This window comes from Pyrus communis, chromosome 7 (genome assembly GCF_041283825.1).
Source record: "Pyrus communis isolate YQ-2024b chromosome 7, ASM4128382v1, whole genome shotgun sequence".
In the NCBI taxonomy this organism is placed as follows: Eukaryota; Viridiplantae; Streptophyta; class Magnoliopsida; order Rosales; family Rosaceae; genus Pyrus; species Pyrus communis.
This window is the reverse complement of record NC_142571.1, coordinates 16,601,280-16,619,515: the sequence shown is the minus strand read 5'-3', so window position 1 is coordinate 16,619,515 and position 18,236 is coordinate 16,601,280. Positions and strand designations below refer to the sequence as shown.

The 18,236-nt window shown below is 36.4% G+C and overlaps 1 non-coding gene across 1 annotated transcript; it reads left to right on the top strand.

Annotated features, from left to right (window-relative positions):
- Window positions 1–16,403: 16,403 nt before the first annotated feature.
- On the top strand, window positions 16,404–18,223 carry LOC137734303 (uncharacterized; the record flags this gene model as incomplete). Its single annotated transcript, XR_015963920.1, has 2 exons — window positions 16,404–17,016; window positions 17,165–18,223. It is a non-coding gene; the product is annotated as an uncharacterized LOC137734303 (transcript).
- Between the last annotated feature and the right edge of the window lie 13 nt (window positions 18,224–18,236).

Here is an 18,236-nt window from a genome sequence, read left to right as displayed (position 1 = left end):
GCCAATAACACTTCCCTTTCTATTTTATAAAAGGAAAACTAATGAAAATGGTTTGAAAACTTTGAGTTTTACGATAAGGACAAAATAAAGGGTAAAGTGAATAGTACCAGGATTGATTTTTTTGTGTAAAAATATGATTTTTCGTTAAAATGAGCAGTAGCGTGGGTTTTTTTTGTTAAAACTCCCTTTTATAAAAAGGGACCAGCCTTTTTGAGGGTGCGAGTGAGGGTTGATGCTTCTACCGGAGAAGATGGTTCTATTTGGATCCCAAGTTCTACTTCTTTTATTACCAGAATTACAACTATACCTTTCATAGTCTTTTCATTTTCTATTTTGTAAAAAAGGGACTAACTAGTGGCTTTGCCACGATAGTTCACCTTTTTGAGGGTTAGAAAGATTCATAGAGACATTTAAGTCTCTCTTGGCCACCATCGTGCAATTCACCACTACCAAAAATTAAACTTAGAATATGTCGTGTGAAATACAGGTTGAACTTCATCACCAATCACTAGACCATCCATGATGGTTCATTGTCTTTTCATTTTTATTTTTATTTGTAGTTTTCCATTTTCTACATATAATTTCTGCTTCTCCAAGGGGCACTGGGCAGAGTCAGGTTCAGTTCGCCTTGCTACTAAAACAGAGAATTGAACTGAATAATATTAATCAATTTGGTTTGATTTCCATTCGGTTGATGTTCGATGGGAGGGAGGGAAACATGAAGAAAAGTACACAAAAGTAATTGTATTCAACTTTTGGTTTTTAATTTTCATCGTGTATCATTTCACGTATATCCCTTTTATATTCCTCCTCCCCGTTATTATCAAGCTTTCTTAAATCCTCATTTCTCCTCCTTCTCCATAATACAAAAAAAAAACGAATAAAACAAAACTAAAAACGAAATAATATCGGAAAAATGAGAACTTCACACGGCTTCATCACCGTGTTAGTCTTTCTCAAAATGAATCAAACATGCATAAGATAAAATAATTATTCAAAAAGATGTATGCTGGGAAATGAAATGTAGCTTAAAAGCTGTAGCTTAGGGTTGGTTTGATATTGCTGTGTTTTGAAAAAAAACTGCTTCTGCTGTGCTGTGAGAATAAGCTCATTTTTGCTATTTCACGTTTTCAGCTTTTTTCATCCAAAATTGTGAAAATAAACTATTTTTAAGTGTTTACCAAACATCTTTTTGAGCTCAGTTTTTTTTTATACCCACTTTTTATAAAAGTACCTCAGTACCAAACCAGTACTAAATGCTGAATGCTAATAGGAGTTGAGAGATATTAGAGCTCATAAACCTGCACCCTGGTGTTAGTGCTTCTGCTCGTGGCTAGGGCCTAGCCTTCACGTGATCGTTCACCTCCCGCACCACACGCTCACCTTGAATCCAAGGTAGGTGTCAGCCTGTCGTACAGACTATATTAGGTGGTTCTGACTCGTAGGTGACTTGCGATACTTTGCATAGCCTTCACTTGATTGTAGCACTTTAGCGTATTTATTTACACCCAGCATGTTGTACAGACCACTATAGGTGATTCCGACTCATGTGCAGGGATATGTGATGAGCTATGGGTTCAGCCGTACAGGCCACAAGAGGTGGATCCGGTTGACATATTACTGGGATATGAATAAGTCGTCATGTCATTATAGGTGACTCCGACTTATATGCTAGCCATGATTGATGTGATATGTGATGAGATATGAATAAGTCATACAGGTCACTAAGGTGACTCTAGCTTGCATGCTAATATGTGATGTGAAAATTAACTTAACACACAAATTAACCCTCTTTTGACAATTGTAGCATATAAATAAGTAGGGATCATTCTTACACCGGGGATTAGGAGGGATTGCTAAACACTTTAAACTGACTCAAATAAATAAAACTAACCTTTAAAACACTTAACTCACTTAAAAAAAACTCGAAACAAGTTCACAAGACTCAAAATAACCTAAAAACACTCAAAACTGCCTAAAAACACAAACTGTGCAGTTTTGAGCCTAAACACAAACTTGGACGAAAATTGGTTCTAACTTGACTCAAAACTCTTAAAAACACAATCTAAAACATATTTGAACCAATTAGACACTCTAAGACAATTGGGGATTTGGTTTTGGAAGAAAATCAAACAAACAAAACAATAATGTAAACTAGGCAGATTTGGACGAAATTGATGGAATTAGGTATGGTGAGATGGCTAGGAGGTTTTTCTCCACACATGGTATACTTGCATACAAAACAATCTCCAATTGCTTATTCAATGAATTATGAACCTCAACACCCCAAGTTAATTAGGTACGCTTAAATTAACTCTCAGATTTCCCTTAGGTCATTGAATTGAATGGAATTAGCGCATTGCAATCAAATTATTCCTCAAAAGTTCTCTATATGAAAGCGCATAATAGAAAAACAATCAAAGATCATTAGATTCTATGAAAATCATAAGTGTTGACGAGGCATTTGTAACTATGAAAGTGCATGATACTTATGCCAAGAATTTACTTAACATGATTGTGACTAACAACCTTAACTACTCATGAATATAAGTTCCCAACGATTAGGTGAAGTTTCCTTATACCCTAGCATTAGATTTATGCATGCAAATTAAGTGTGCACCCTTAATTCATATACATAAACAAGTTTTAATTCAAACAGATAAGTAAATTGAATTCACCATTCATGAAATCACAACTGAAAGTAATCAAATCATAATGCAAATATAGCCATGGTTTCGAAATTCCCCCTAGCCAAAAAGGGGATTAGTTCCTCATACTCGCAAAGCAAAAATTCTTGAAATTAAACATTGAAAACACAAGAAAGATTACACCTAGAACATCCAGCAACTCCAAGTCGAATGACATGCACGTCTAAGGGCTTTCCTCCTTCTTCCTTGTTGCGGCACTTGGTGTGGGTGGTGGTTTTGGGGGTTGTGAATGGTGTGTTCTTGTTTAGAAGGATGAATAATGGCTCATTATGGTGGTAGGGTGCGGTAGGTTATGTATGGAGGTGTATGGAGTGGATGAAGGATGAAGAATGGAGGCTAGGATGTTGCGGCAAGGTGTTTTCTGTATAGCATAAGGGGTGGTACAAATTTGTGGCTGAAAATATGTTTATATAGTCCTAGGGTTAATTAGATTATGGTTACACTTAGCAGATTTTATGGATTAGGGCCCTAGGGTTCGGCACAAGCAAGTTAAATCCACTTAGGAGAGGGTTTGGCCCAATTAGTTTCATAAAAGGATTTGTATACCCAAATCCACAAGGATTAAGGCCTAACAAATTAGAATCCAAAAGGAAAAAGGTTTAGGAAATCCGTCCAAAATTGGGCCTTCTAGAAACTAGGTGTTTTGTGGCTGATTTTGGGTTTTCTAGAAGAGATAAAAGGGGGAAGAGTGTGGCACCCTTTTAGGGTTAGATAAGGCTTCTAGAAATCATGTTTTTAGGTCCACTTGCAGCTAGGATTAAGGTGGAACAAGATTAGGTTAGGATAAGATAGGATAAGGTTAGGATAGGATAAAGTTTTGGATAATGTTTCCTCTTTTGAGCTGATTCCTTATCCTCTTTGTCTTTAATTTAATTTCTTCATCTTCTTATCAGATTCCTAGCCTTTTGAACTCCAAATTCGTCCATCCATGTTGGCCCATATACAAGCTATCCACTTAGTGCCCAAAACTGCTCCAAAATGCACCAAAATGCACTTTCTTGGTACTTTAACCCTTTGGACCTATAAACACACGAAAATGAGTTGAAATACTACATTAACTAAAAAATAATAACACAAATGCACAAGAATAAGCTAGCTAAGTCGCCTAAATATGCTCCTATCAATATGGTTTATTAAGCTCATGATTTTTTTATATTGCTTATGAGATGCTGAGTAGTATTATACTTTTGAGTTTACTGTTAGTATACTTTTGATTTCATACTTCTATGTAGTATGATTTGCTAAAAAACTATTCAAGTTTTGAGGAAAGGGATTACTACCTTTGATAATGGAAATAATTTTGAAAATCCTTGTTTTGATCACTCACACTTTCTATTTTTGCACCCCTCCAGGTTTTAGTAGCATGGTTCCGTATAGACGAGGACATGCGGCACTCCTAGTTTTGGTGGCTTATTATGATGATATAATTATTATCTTTGTTCACTGTACTTGTCTTATGCTCTGTATCACGTGTGAAATGGGCCTATACCCGCTCACCGCATAATTGTGTATATAGGCACTTTTAAATTTAAATTTATTCACACTTTACACATTATCACACTCTATGGCTTCGTCACCTTCTGGGTGTCGGCCAACACAGCTCGATTCGGAGTCCTAATGGACTTTCTGGATCGGGGTGTGTCAGGCTAATTATATTATTGATGAATCGGACCCGAACCTAATGAAGTTCATCGATGACACATTCAAGAGGCGTTACAGAGAATAAAAGCATGTCGTCGAGCGAAATGCAGAAGCACCACCAGCAAAGTAAATGTTTTTGTGAACACGAAAGATTCCTTGAAACAAGAAACAAGAATAACGTGTACAAAAATAATATTTTTGTGTTTATGATTTTGGGGTTACGATCTCTCTTAAATTTGGTCCTCTGATTCTATCTTCGTAGGGTGTAGGTTTGTGGATGAGTTGTTGATCCAAAGGGCCGTCGGGGCTTGATCTAAGGATGAACAGTTGATGAACAGATCTTCAAGGGGCGTTGGGCTTGATCTTGAAGAATGGGTGTATGGATTTCTTCAAGGGCTTTTGGGCTTGATCTTGAAGGTTGATGGATGAGCAGATCTTCAAGGGCTTTTGGGCTTAGTCTTGAAGAACGATTGGATGTGTGGATTTGTTTGTGCTGTTGATCCAAGGGGCCGTTGGGGCTTGATCTTAGGATGAACGATGAACACTTTCTTCAAGGGCCGTCGGGGCTTGATCTTGAATAATGGTTGTGTGGATTTCTTCAAGGGCTTTTGGGCTTGATCTTGAAGGTTGATGGATGAGCGGGTCTTCAAGGGCTTTTGGGCTTAATCTTGAAGAACGATTGGATGTGTGGATTTGTTGAGGTTGTTGATCCAAAGGGCCGTTGGGGCTTGAGCTTAGGATGAATGGATGAACACTTTCTTCAAGGGCCGTCGGGGCTTGATCTTGAAAGAGGATTTAACGAAGAACGAAGAGAGCTTTCTTAATCCTTCGGAATTCTTGGGAATTTGGATGCTTGAGAGCTTTGGAGTTTCAAAGCTTCAAGGATTTGGGGAATTCTCTTCCAATTTGGGAGTAGAGAAATGTATTTGTGAATTCCTTGATGCTTGATACCTTGATGGAGAAGCCTATTTATAGGCTTTGAGAATGAATCACCACCACAAAATATTTTTTTCCTTTCCAAGCACCATTGCCTAATTTTCCCACTTAATGCAATATTGAAATTGAAGTGGTCTAACTTATGGCCTAATTTCCCACTTAATGCAATATTGAAATTGAAGTGGTGTAACTTATGGCCTAATTTCCCACTTAATACCATTTTAAACTTGAAATGTGTATGCTTTGTCATTGCCCAAATGAGAAAAACTTGCTTTGATCCGTAATGGATTGAAGTGTGCTTGCCTTGTCATTGCCCAACATGAGAAGAAAAACTTGTTTTGATCCTCAATGGATTGAAATGTACTTGCCTTGTCATTGCCCAAAATGAGAAGAAAAACTTGTTTAATCCTTCAAGGGTATTTCTTCCTATTTTGTTGAGTCACACGCCATGTGTACAATTTGTACAACACGTGGCGTATGCCATGTATGCCTTGACACGTCAAAACTTTAATGCATTGGTGAACATTTGTTTTACTGAAATTTCGATGTCTACAGTTTTATTTAGATGTTATGTACAAATAAATTAAGTCTTTATCATGTATTTGTGGATGACATCTTTAAATTTTTCTGTATTTGGATTAAATCAAGACTGCAAGTATTTATTGGGTTAATTTGATTTACCTTATATAGATGATTTGAATATCTTATTTAAATATTTTATTTAATTTAGTTTAGAAAAAAAAAGATTATTCCATATCAATTAATTTGAAAATAAATAATAAAAAAAAAGATTATTCCATATCAATTAATTTGAAAATAAATAAAAAACTTGTGCAACGAAGACATTTGTTGTGCAAAGAGTATTTGTGGGATGAATTTGACATTCGTTGGGCAAATGCTCTTCGCGTGACGAATACCGTGTCGCATAAAGTAAAGTAGGGTTATTGACGGTATATGCTTTGCATCGTGTATAAGTTTCACGTTTATAATCAAATTGCTCAGCTGCGAGAGGCAGAAACTGCAGAATTCTTTGCAGCTGCTGCCTCAACAATCTCCTACTTTAGCTCCCTTCAAATTCGGCCTCCCCTCCCTCTATTTCTCTCAAATTCATCTTCTAATACTCCCTTCATCTCAATATTCATCTCCTCTCCCTACATCGCTCTATCACGCTCTATTCAGTCAACAATTTGATTTGTATTTAAAATTATCCATTGTGAATTCATGGTAACAAAATTAAAATTGTTTCCTATAAGGTTGTTGTATAAGATTGTTGGTAAAAAAATGAATTTGAAGCTATTTTCTACGCTATTTCACTTATTATTAATTTAAGCTATTTAATTTATTTTTTAATTGTTGTGATTTAATTTATTTGTGTGCAAATATTTTTGTACAACACTTGCAAAAATATTTGTGTGCAAATGTTTGTGTTGTATAGAGTTAATAGTACTTAACCTAGTACACTTTTGTTAAGAAAAGCTTAGTTTCCCATTTGAGAAGCAGTTAGACTTCGCACATAGATGGGAAAGCATGACCACGCTCCAATTGATTCTTGAATTGTCCCATTATTCGGATGGTTTGGGAGTGCACATTTATGTCTCATAGTTTGTAGTTCACAGATTAGGTTTCGATTGTGGGAATTTTGGTAACATCTCTTTTGTTGAAGTTGTAATCATTGTATTTTTATTTTGCATATAGACATAATGGAGAGATAGTGGATACATAATCCAGATAAATGTGCAGATGAATACTTGGATAGAATAAATGAGTTTATTGAGTTCTCAATTAGACACAACCAGTGTTCAACTAGAACCCGATGTTTGTGCAGGAGGTGTAACAACTCAATAACGGAGACATTCTGAAATGTTTAATTTCATTTAGTAAGACATGACATGATGGAGACCTATTGGAATCATCATGAGGAACGACTAGACCATGCTTCGTCCTCATACTTGATAAAAGTGGACAATGTTGAACATAATGTGGATCCTAACGAACAAGTTATGGACATTCTAAATAACACTTAACCATTTACCTTGATGAACACTGGTCAGGAAGGGGGAGATGATGTACATCCATCAACAGATAATGAAGCATCTCCTCCTTCCTTGGACAGTGAAGCATTCAAACAATATGAAAAACTATTAAAAAGTGCCAAACAAGAATTATACCTGAGTTGTGAGGATTTTTCAATGTTCATAGCCATTGTGGAGTTAATGCATGACAAAATAAAGTATTGTATGTCAAGAGGATGCTTCCAAAGGAAAATAATTTTCCAAAAGATCATAAAAATACGCATAAGATGTTGAATGGTCGCAGATTGGGTTATGAAAAAAAATTCATGTTTAAAAGCATAATTGTATATTGTTTTATAAGGATAATAAAGTGTTGGATAAATGCCCTGTATGTAATGAGTTTAAACATCTCAAAATAGAACAACGAAAATTCCAAAAAAAGTTATGCGTTATCTGCCATTAAAGCCTAAGTTGCAGCGATCTAGGTTGCAATGATTATATATGCCGACGCATACTGCAAACGACATGAGAATGGCATAAGGAAGGACGAGTAGATGACGATGTGATGAGGTATCCTACAGACAGAGAGGCATGAAAAAAGTTTGATCGGATGTACCCTGATTTTGCAGCTTAGCCCTGGAATGTCAGATTGGGACTTGCTACTGACAGATTTAATTAGTTAAGGGTTCTAAACCAACACCACAACACTTGGCCGATCTTCGCATTTAATTTATCACCTTGGAAGTACATGAAGAAAGAATATATGATGATGACTCTACTGATTAGCGAGGATCCAAGAAGGTCCATTGATGTTTATTTACGGCCGTTGGTCGATAAGGTAAAGAATTTATTGGAAACTGTGTTTGCACATAAGATAGGTCTACTAGCGAGATGTTCACCTTGTGAGTATCATTGATGTGGGACTATAAACGATCTTCCCGCTTATGCAATGATTTCTAGCTAGAGTACTAAGGATTGTATGACATGCCCAATATGCAAGGAGAATGTATCATCTTCTTGTCATGCTAGAAAACTTTGTTATCTTGGTCATAATAGATGTTTTGTGTGGTCTTGATGGGCAAGTAAAATTTGAATCTCTCTAGCATGCATATAGATTGCTCACATGAAGAATTTGTATTTACATATGGTAATAGATTGATCCTACAACGCTCAACGAAGCAAACATTTGTTGCTACATTCTCATATTTCTCAAATATACGTATCTCCAAAGTTTTTTAGTACACATGAATTTCAAAAGTCTAAAGTTATTGAAATCAGACAAATTCGTTCCAATGATAACTTGGTAGACCTCATCACCAAATCTCTACTAAAGTGTACATTTCAAAAATTGGTGCATAGCACTAGATTACATCGACTTAGTAATTGGTCAGATTGAAGAATATGGAATGAGGGGATATACTCATTAGGGGGAGCATCTAAGACACATGTGTGTTATACTCTTTTTTCTTTGACTAGGATTTTCTCCACTAAGTTTTTCCTAGCAAGGTTATAACGAGGCAACCGATATTGATATATGGGCATCCAAAGGGAGTATTGTAAATGGTGTGAATGCCGATTGTAAATGTGAGCAACCAACAATGACCATATGTTTACAAAATTGTCAAAGAAAGTGTCTTGGTAGGTTTGTTAGGTTGAAAGGCATGAGCAACCTATATATAAAAACGTATATTTGCATCATTGGAGAGAACAACACAAATAGAGATATTCATGTAAGCTATGCAAAGTCTAGAGAGGTAGAGAGAAATATATATTGAGAGTTATCTTTGTATTCCTATTATTTTACACAATGAAAGAAAGTGCTACTGCTGCCCCGAGGACGTAGGTACACTTGCTGAACCTCGTAAATATTGTTCTTATTTACTTTATATTCCACCACACACATATCCTCTATTTCACAACAATTGACAAATAATATCATTTTAATAGTAAAATAGTTTATATTCATACTTAGAAAAAGAAAGAAAAAAGAATGACTGCATAAATCGAGAAGCCTCAGGTACTAGCAGTTTTTAAAAAGTCAATATCAGTGGAATATCAATATACAAATTTGTGGAAATATCGACGTATATATAGAATGTCAATATAGATATCGATTGTTTGCGATTGAAATGATGAAAATTTAAAATAAAACTTTTGGAATTGTCAGATATTGGTTTGGAAGAAATATAAAAGTTTCTTTGATATTTAACAGGAGTCAAAAATATCAACGATATATGTCGATTTTAGCCTAAACTTAAAAGTTTATCTGTTATAAGGTGAAGTTTAAGCTTCACCCTATTTCCACATTTTTTTTTCGATTTTTTTTGGATATTTCCTTTAAAATATCAACGGTATCGAAGAATTTTTAAACATTAAATACTACTACACTCCTTTGCTTTTTCTTTTTGGGTCAATAGGAATTTCATTAATAAGACTATCTCTAACCCTTGGGCTAAAAGCCAAAATTTTTAGCCCAGAAAAATTGTGCTTTTAGCCCAAAAACAGTTTTTCTGCTCCAACCCTTTTGGCCTAAAATTTTAACTCGAGATTATTAAATAATGAACTTAGGCTAATTTTTTTTTCTTAAATTTAATTTAAAAAAATAAATAAATTATGTAGACTATCGTAAATTAATTTTATGAACATTTTAATCTAAAAATATTTAAATTCTGATAAATATTGAAAAATCACTAAAATTGATACATGAAACTCATGAAACACTATGGAAGAATATGAAAATCATGATAGAGATGTATAAATACAAAATACATAAAACACATAAGACACACATAACATATGTGAAGTACATACAAAACACATGTGAAGGACATACAAAACACATGATGGAGATAAAGCACGCACAGAACACATGTGAAACACATGACACACACGAAACACTTACAAAACACATGATAGAGATGAAGCACACACATAACACATGTGAAATACATGACACACACAAAACACATACAAAATACATACAAAACACATGAAACGTAGCAATCTTTCAGCCTTTAATCATCCTCTATATAAACACAGGTTGAATATCAATTGATCACACAATCTTTCAACCTTCAATCATCCTCTATATTCACCAATCTTTCAGCTTTCAAAGTGTTTTTGTTTCCTAAAAATCTTCAATATCTCATCAATGGGTGATAGAAAAAGGTGTAATGGGGCAATGCAGATGGCATAATACTAAGCAAGCCTTGACATTGAGGATGCATAAATCATCAACGCAGTAGCTGAAAACACATACAAAACACATGAAATGCATGAAACATAAACCTACACACGTGCAACTGAAACCTTCAATCATCCTCTATATTCACCAATCTTTCAACTTTCAAAGTGTTTTTGTTTCCTAAAAATCTTCAATATCTCATCAATGGGTGATAGAAAAAGGGTAGTAGGGCAATGCAGATGGTATAATACCAAGCAAGCCTTGACATTGAGGATGCATAAATCATCAACGCAGCAGCTAAATGTGCAAACTCGCTTATGCAATATGAGCACCATGACGAATCTAGCTATCATGGTTCTGTCACGGGGTGTTCATTTGTGCAGCATGATAGAGAAGAGTGTCTCCGAGATTTCCTGCTCATGATTTTCGAAGGTGGTTTTGGATGAGGAGAGAGCTTTTTGAAAGCATCTTGAACGCATTTATCAATCATGACCACTACTTTGCAAGGAACATAGATGACGTAGGCCGACAAAGTATATTACCTCATCAGAAGCTCACATTTGCATTTCGGGTGCAAGCTAATGGGTGCTTTGCAGATTCAATTGACGAGTATTGCTGACTTTCAGAGACTACTGCTATTGAGAACCTAAAGCGCTTTTGTAAGGCAATTCAAGCCATATATGGAGCCACATACCTCCGGAAGCCAAATAGTGAAGACTTGAAAAGGCTTCTACGCAAGGCAAACAAAAGAGGTTTCCCTGGCATGATAAAAAGACTCGATTGCGTGCATTGGGAGTGGAAGAATTGTCCTACTGCTTGGGCTGTCCAATTCAAGGGTCATCATAACAAGCCAACCATCGTGCTAGAGGCTGTGGCATCTTACGACACATGGATTTGGCACATTCTTCGGCATTCTTGGATCAAACAACGATATCAACATTCTTTGGTCTTCTCCTTTATTCGATGATGTTGTCAATGGATGAAAAAAAGAATTTCGGTACAAGGTAAATGTTAATAGGTATAAGCTAGGCTACTACTTAACTGATGGTGTTTATCTTAGTTGGTCTACCTTTCTCAAAAGTTTTTCTCATCTCGATAATGCAAAGAAGAAATTATTTTCGCAGAGGCAAGATTCTTACAGGAAAGATGTGGAGAGAGCGTTCGGGATCCTACAAGCTCGATGGGCCATTGTTAAAGGGCCTGCATGACTTTGGCATACCGAAAACCTCCATTCAATCATGATGATGTGCCTAATTTTGCACAACATGATTGTGGAAGATAAGTACATCAAAATTGAAGAAGATTCAGACGAAGATGTGGATGATGACCAACCAACACATGCGAGAGCTATGACAAGAGATGTTGAATATCTTGTTGTAACCACATGTGAGACCTTACAGGATAGGGTCACATTGAGTGAGTATATGAGACATTTAAATAGAATTCAAGCTCCTCAACGTCATGACACACAACGCCAGGATTTGGTTGAGCATGTATGGCGCCGAGAAGGTGAACGTTGATGAAATTGGTGTATTAATGTGTTATTGTGTTAAATTGAAGTGTGCTATGTTGTTATTTTATGTAATAATTTTAAGTGTACTATGTTTGTATTTTCTAGTAATAAATTGAAGTGTCTTCTTATGCAAAATCTTTTGTCTAGTACGCTGGATAAATTGTTGAATGGAGGTTGAATTATTGAAGGCATCTATTCTACATCAAAGTGTGGAATAATAAGTACAATAATTATTGAAGGAATCTAGATTAATAGAAACAATAATTAATAAGCCATAAATTTAATACATACGACAATTAATAAAGTATATAAACTTAATACAAATGACAATTAATTTAATACATACGACAATTAATAAAGTACATAAACTTAATACAAACGACAATTAATAGTCCATATAAACTTAATACAATCGATAATTCATACACTACATAAACTTAATAATGATATCCACCATCTTGATTTGGTGGTGAAGTTCGTGGTGGACTTGGGATATGGGGTTGAGATGATTCATCATCTTGAAATATACTCATTGTGGCATACTTTTGCAAAATTTTCTTTTGCTTACCATGTAAGAAATTCTTCCTCTCTGGAGTGTATTTGTTGAGGTCCTCCATCGTGAAAACCTATCTTGCTCCTTATCACCTTCTTCTTTCATTTGCAAATGCATTCGGACCGCTTCTTCTTGGCGAGCGCTATGGGTTTCACTCAATCTTGCAATTCCGGTAGCAATGTGTCCACTAATCAGATCTTGGGACTTCCCTTTTCTCTTTGCTTCCTTTTACTTATCTCTTCCCGGGGGCCTTGCAAAAGAATGAGTTGGGGTCATTTCATCGACACCTTCATTAACACCTTTATCTCTGGCATTTGTTGGTTCAGCTTGATGTGAAAATTAACTTGACACACAAATTAAAACCATATGATTGTAGTATATGAAAGTAGGGATCGTTTTAGGCCCGGAATTAGAAGGGATGCTAATCTACTCAATTTAAACTCTAAATCACTAAACTATACTAAAAAACAGAAAACTAGACTCTAACAACTCAAAACATGCTAAATAGATTCAAAACACACAAACTAAGTTAAATTGACTCAAAACACTACAAGAAACAAATTAAAATAGATTCTAACTAATTTGACACAACAAAGTCAAGGGATTTGGGTTTTTGACGAAATTAAGGTAAAAACAAGCAGATTGTAAACTTAAACTAAGTTAGCACGAAATTGGGGAAATATGGGTGAATGGCTAGTTAGAGGGTCCTTCTCCACACATGACACATATGCAACACAAATCGATTTTCAGCTATCATTCCTTAAAACCATGAACCTCAACGCCCTAGATTAACCGTGAACAACACTAATTAACCCTCAGATTTTCCTTAAGTCATTGAATTAGATGGAATACGTGTCGGCAACCAAATTATTCTTCAATAGTTCCCTACATGAATAGCATAATAGAGATACAATCAAAGATCATCAAGTTTTGTGAAAATCATAAGCATTGACAAGGCATTCGTAACTATGAAAAGCATGATACTCTTGCCAGGAATTTACTTAACATGATTGTGACTAGCAACCTCCACTACTTGCAAATATAAGTTCATAACAATTAGGTGAAATTCCCTTATATTTTAGCATCAAATTCATGCATGCAAACTAAGTAGGCCTCCTTAATCAACATACAAGAATAAGTTATCAATCTAATCAACATACAAGAATAAGTTATCAATCAAGCAATTAAGCAAATTGCATTCATGATTTATGAAACAATAATTGGATGAAATCAATTCATATCACATATATGTTCATGACTTTGAATTCTCCTCTAGCCAAAACGAAATTAGTTCCTCATGTTCGCAAAACAAATATAATTAAATTTAAACATTGAAAACAAAGATAGAATACACCTAGAAACGCTCCAACAATCCAATGTCTTGAATGGCAAGCACGACTCCAAGTGGCTCCTCCCTTCCTTCCTTGCTACGGCATAATGGGGATTTTCTGAATTTAGGCCCTTAAGGTGTGGTGGATGTTGTGGTGTGAAATTGTGGTAGAGGGTGGTGGTTTTTGCGGCAGAAAATATACATATACATATATATAGGCTTAGGTGTGGCATAAAAGTAGCTTAGGAAAAGGATTTTAGCACTTCAAATCCATAAGGAAAAGGCCATCTAGAATTTAGAAACCAAAGAGAATAGGGATAGGGGGTGCGGCAGATTCTTAGGGCTTCTAGAAAGGGTTTTTGTGACAGGTTTCTAGAAGGACAAGGGATAAGATATGTGGCACAAACTTAGGGCACGAAAATAGGGCTTCTAGGACCTGATATTTAGGTGATTTAATGTGTGAAGGAGTCCTCTTTGCAGTTGGAATTAAGGTAGGAAAAGATTAGGATATGATAAGATAAGATAAGGTTGTTTGGATAATGTTCCATGTTTCTTGTTCTTTCCTCATCGTCTTTGTCTTGAATTTGTTTCTCCAGATTTGTAGCATGTTCCTAGCCTCTTTTGACTTCAAATTTGTCCATCCACCTTGCTCCATATGCAAGCTATCCATTCCAAGCCCAAAACTGCTCTAAAATACACCAAAATGCACTTTCTTGCCAACTTTGTCAATTGGACCTACAAACACACGAAAATGGCATAAAACACTATAATAAATAGAAACTAACTATATAAATACAAGAAAACAAGCTAACTAAGTCGCATAAATATGCTCCTATCACGGCTTCACATTGAAATAATCTTCCCCATTATTGGTCCACATCGGTTGCCCACCTTGGACAATCCTTGAAGACGTTTCAAGCATGTTGCAACTTAAAAACTTGATTTTTTGGTGTTACTCTTGTCTTGTAAATTTCCATTGCTTTGTCACCCTATGAAAAAAAAAATATCAACAAAAAAAAGCTCACAATTTTTGCGGCACTCCTTCCACTAGCCATGCCAACCACGGCACTCTCCAAGTTTCCCTTTCATAAAGTGCATGCTTTGTTGATAGTCTTCCACCGATCGTACACACCACCATTGTCCCCCCACCGCCGTTGTAGTTTTCCTGAAACTTTTCAATGATTTTGTTCCACAAAACCTTTTTATTTTGATTCATGCCAATTGCACCATCTTCGCTAACAGAAACCCATGCCAAGCATAAAACAACATCTTCCTCACAGGTCCAATAAGGATCTCTAATATGCTCTCTTGCCATGTTGAACAATTTGGAAATGGAAAGAAATGGTAGAAAGAAAAATTGGAAGAATTGTAGAAGAAAATTGAGTTTTGTGTGGATGTTTGAACAAATATATAGGTATTTATAGAGTTTTTGGGTGAATTTTGAGTTAAACATATATATTTTTTAATTATTTTAGCCGTTGGATTTAAATTTGGGCCGTTAGATTTTTTTTTTTTTTTTACCATTAGATTTGATTATATTTGATCTCAGCCGTTGGATTCAATGTATTTTAAAATTACATTTTTTTAAAAAGCAAAATTTGAATCTAGACTGTTGGATCAATCAAAGGTACAAAAAGCATAGTTGTCCGATGATAAAAAGAGCCATTAGGCTCATAATGGTAGCTAACCGCTGCCTTGACAATGGGTACTATCCTGTCGGGCGCTAAAGGGCTCAGCCCGTGTGGGGTGAGTTAGGCTCATGATCAGGCCGAGAATAGGCTCCTTTTGGGCGAGTCCAAGCGTTTCTGTGCTATTTCTTGGGGGGGGGGGGTATTTGGCCTTGGTTTGACATTTGGCTTTTAGCCCAAAGATTTAGTATGAGTTGGGTTGGGTTGGGTTTGGAGGGGGGAACAAGCGGGAAAATTTGGCAAATAGTCCAGGTTTATGTTTGGTCTTACATCCACTACGCTCCTTTCAGGGGAGCCTGTTGGACCGCTTATTCGTAAGTGGGCCCCATTAAGGAAAGAATTTCGAGTTCGGCTGGTTTAGTTTCGCAGCCGAACAAAGTTTCGACCGAGTTTCGGCCAAAAGAAAGAAAATTGAATTCGGTCTGTTCCTTTTCCTGCCATCAATTACCAATTGGGGTTTTTATCCACCGTCCCGGGTATAAATTTACTTCTACACACAAATTTTGAGCTTCATTGTCACTTGGGGGCATTGAATTTGTGGATTTGGATTTGGGTTTGATGAATTAAACATGTATAATATTTGTTTGATTTCATATTAAATAAGAAATGATTGAGATATATATTTTTTGTTTTTGATTTCCAAGTATGATTTCATGTAAAATTTACTTGTTAGGCGTTGATTCTGTGATTATATTGCACTAACTCTAGTTTTTATTTAATTAACATCATGATAATACATTAATACTTGTGAGTTTCTACCACAGTGTTAATTATCAATTCATCACCAGTTTAGCTGTTGAAATTTCTGCATTTTTTGGTTTCGATATCAGTTGATTGATCAGTACTGGATAACACAGCACTGCAAGAGTGCTCTGTACCTCAACATGTTCTCCGGAAAATACTAAGTGCGGGAAACTCATCTACCCTCGTGAATTCGTTGGAAAACTTAATACAAGTTTGTAGAACAGCAGATGGTCGTGCAGGCCTTGCGTCTAAGGATATTCTTCCCCCTGCCATCCAGCTCATACAATCTCTCCCTTACCCTTCTGCTCGCCATCTTCTCACACTATGTTTAAAGCTCGTAAGAAATCTTTGTGCAGGAGAGATTGCAAATCACAACTCATTTGTTCAACTTAATGGAGGTGCAATCATATCAAATGTTTCGAACTCTGCGAGCCTTTCTTTGGAGCCGGATGCTGGGATCATTCGTATGGGGTTGCAAGTTCTTGCTAATGTTTCATTGGCTGGACAACAACATCAGCGTGCAATTTGGCAGCAACTTTTTCCAAAAGAGTTTGTTGCTCTTGCAAGAGTTCAGAGCCGGGAAAATTGTGATCCTTTGTGCATGGTTATCTATGCTTGTGGTGACGGAAGCCCCGAACTGTTTGCCCAACTTTGCAGTGCTCGTGGAATAACTATCGTGAAAGAGATTGTAAACACTACTGCTGCTGGTAACTTTGTACATTCAGTTATTTTATGTTACCTTTATTCACTGATACCATCCATTTAGCCTCGTTTGAGTCTATCTGCTGAAACCAAAAATGAATGAAATGAACCCTGACCTGTGCCTTCTTTTAATAACTTTTGGGTGTCTTACAGTTGGTTGTGGCGAAGATTGGTACAAGTTGCTTCTTTCCAGAACCTGCTTAGAAGGACCCTACTTCCAGTCACTTTTCTCTAATTTAGGTTTTGTTGGTGCTACTGAGAATGGTGAAGACACTGAATCTAGAGTTGACGCTTTCTCAGCCGAGCAGGCATTTTTCTTGAGATGCATATCTGATATCTTGAATGAGCGACTTCAAGAGATTACTGTGCCCAGTGATTTAGCTTTCTGTGTTTTTGGGATATTTAAGAAATCTATTGGGATTCTTAAATCTGCCACAAGAGGCAAGTCTGGACTTCCAACGGGTTCTAGTATGATAGATGTTCTAGGATACTCACTCGCAATCCTGAGACATATATGCGCTCAGAAGTCCGTAAGAGGCTCTAACGAGGACCTGGGGGATGCTCTTGATGTTTTGCTATCCCATGGCCTCATAGAATTACTTTTATGTTTGCTTCGTGATCTTGAGCCGACATCAGTAATGTGGAAAGCTATCAAGCAAGGTGAGGAACGAGATGGACCACAGTCTTCTTCCTTAAAACCCTGCCCGTATAAGGGATTTCGGAGAGATATGGTGGCCGTCATTGGCAATTGCACGTATAAAAGTAAGCTTGTACAAGATGAGATTAGACAAAGGGACTGGATTCTTCTGCTCTTGCAACAGTGCGGCCTCATCCGTACTTAAGGGAGTGGGGCATTTGGTGTGTCAGGGACTTATTCGAAGGCAACGAAGAAAACGAAAGGGTAGTGGTTGAATTGGAGCTTCAAGGGGCTGTTGATACACCTGAAATTGCTCAACTTGGTCTTCGGGTAGAGGTAAATCCTAATACTAGACGGCCAAAGGTTGTTAATATCTCATGAAGTTCATTAATCTGACGCTGATTAGTGATCATTAAGCTGATTATATTTGATTAGACGAATCTAGAACGCGTGATTTTCTCGTTATAAATTTTCTCTCAGGTCCGGTGTTTTGCTCGATTGTTTGTATTTGGTCTGTTTAGTAAGCAAAATTTCAGAGTTGTGGAAACAGCATGGAAGGATGGATTTGTATCGTATTGTATTGAATTG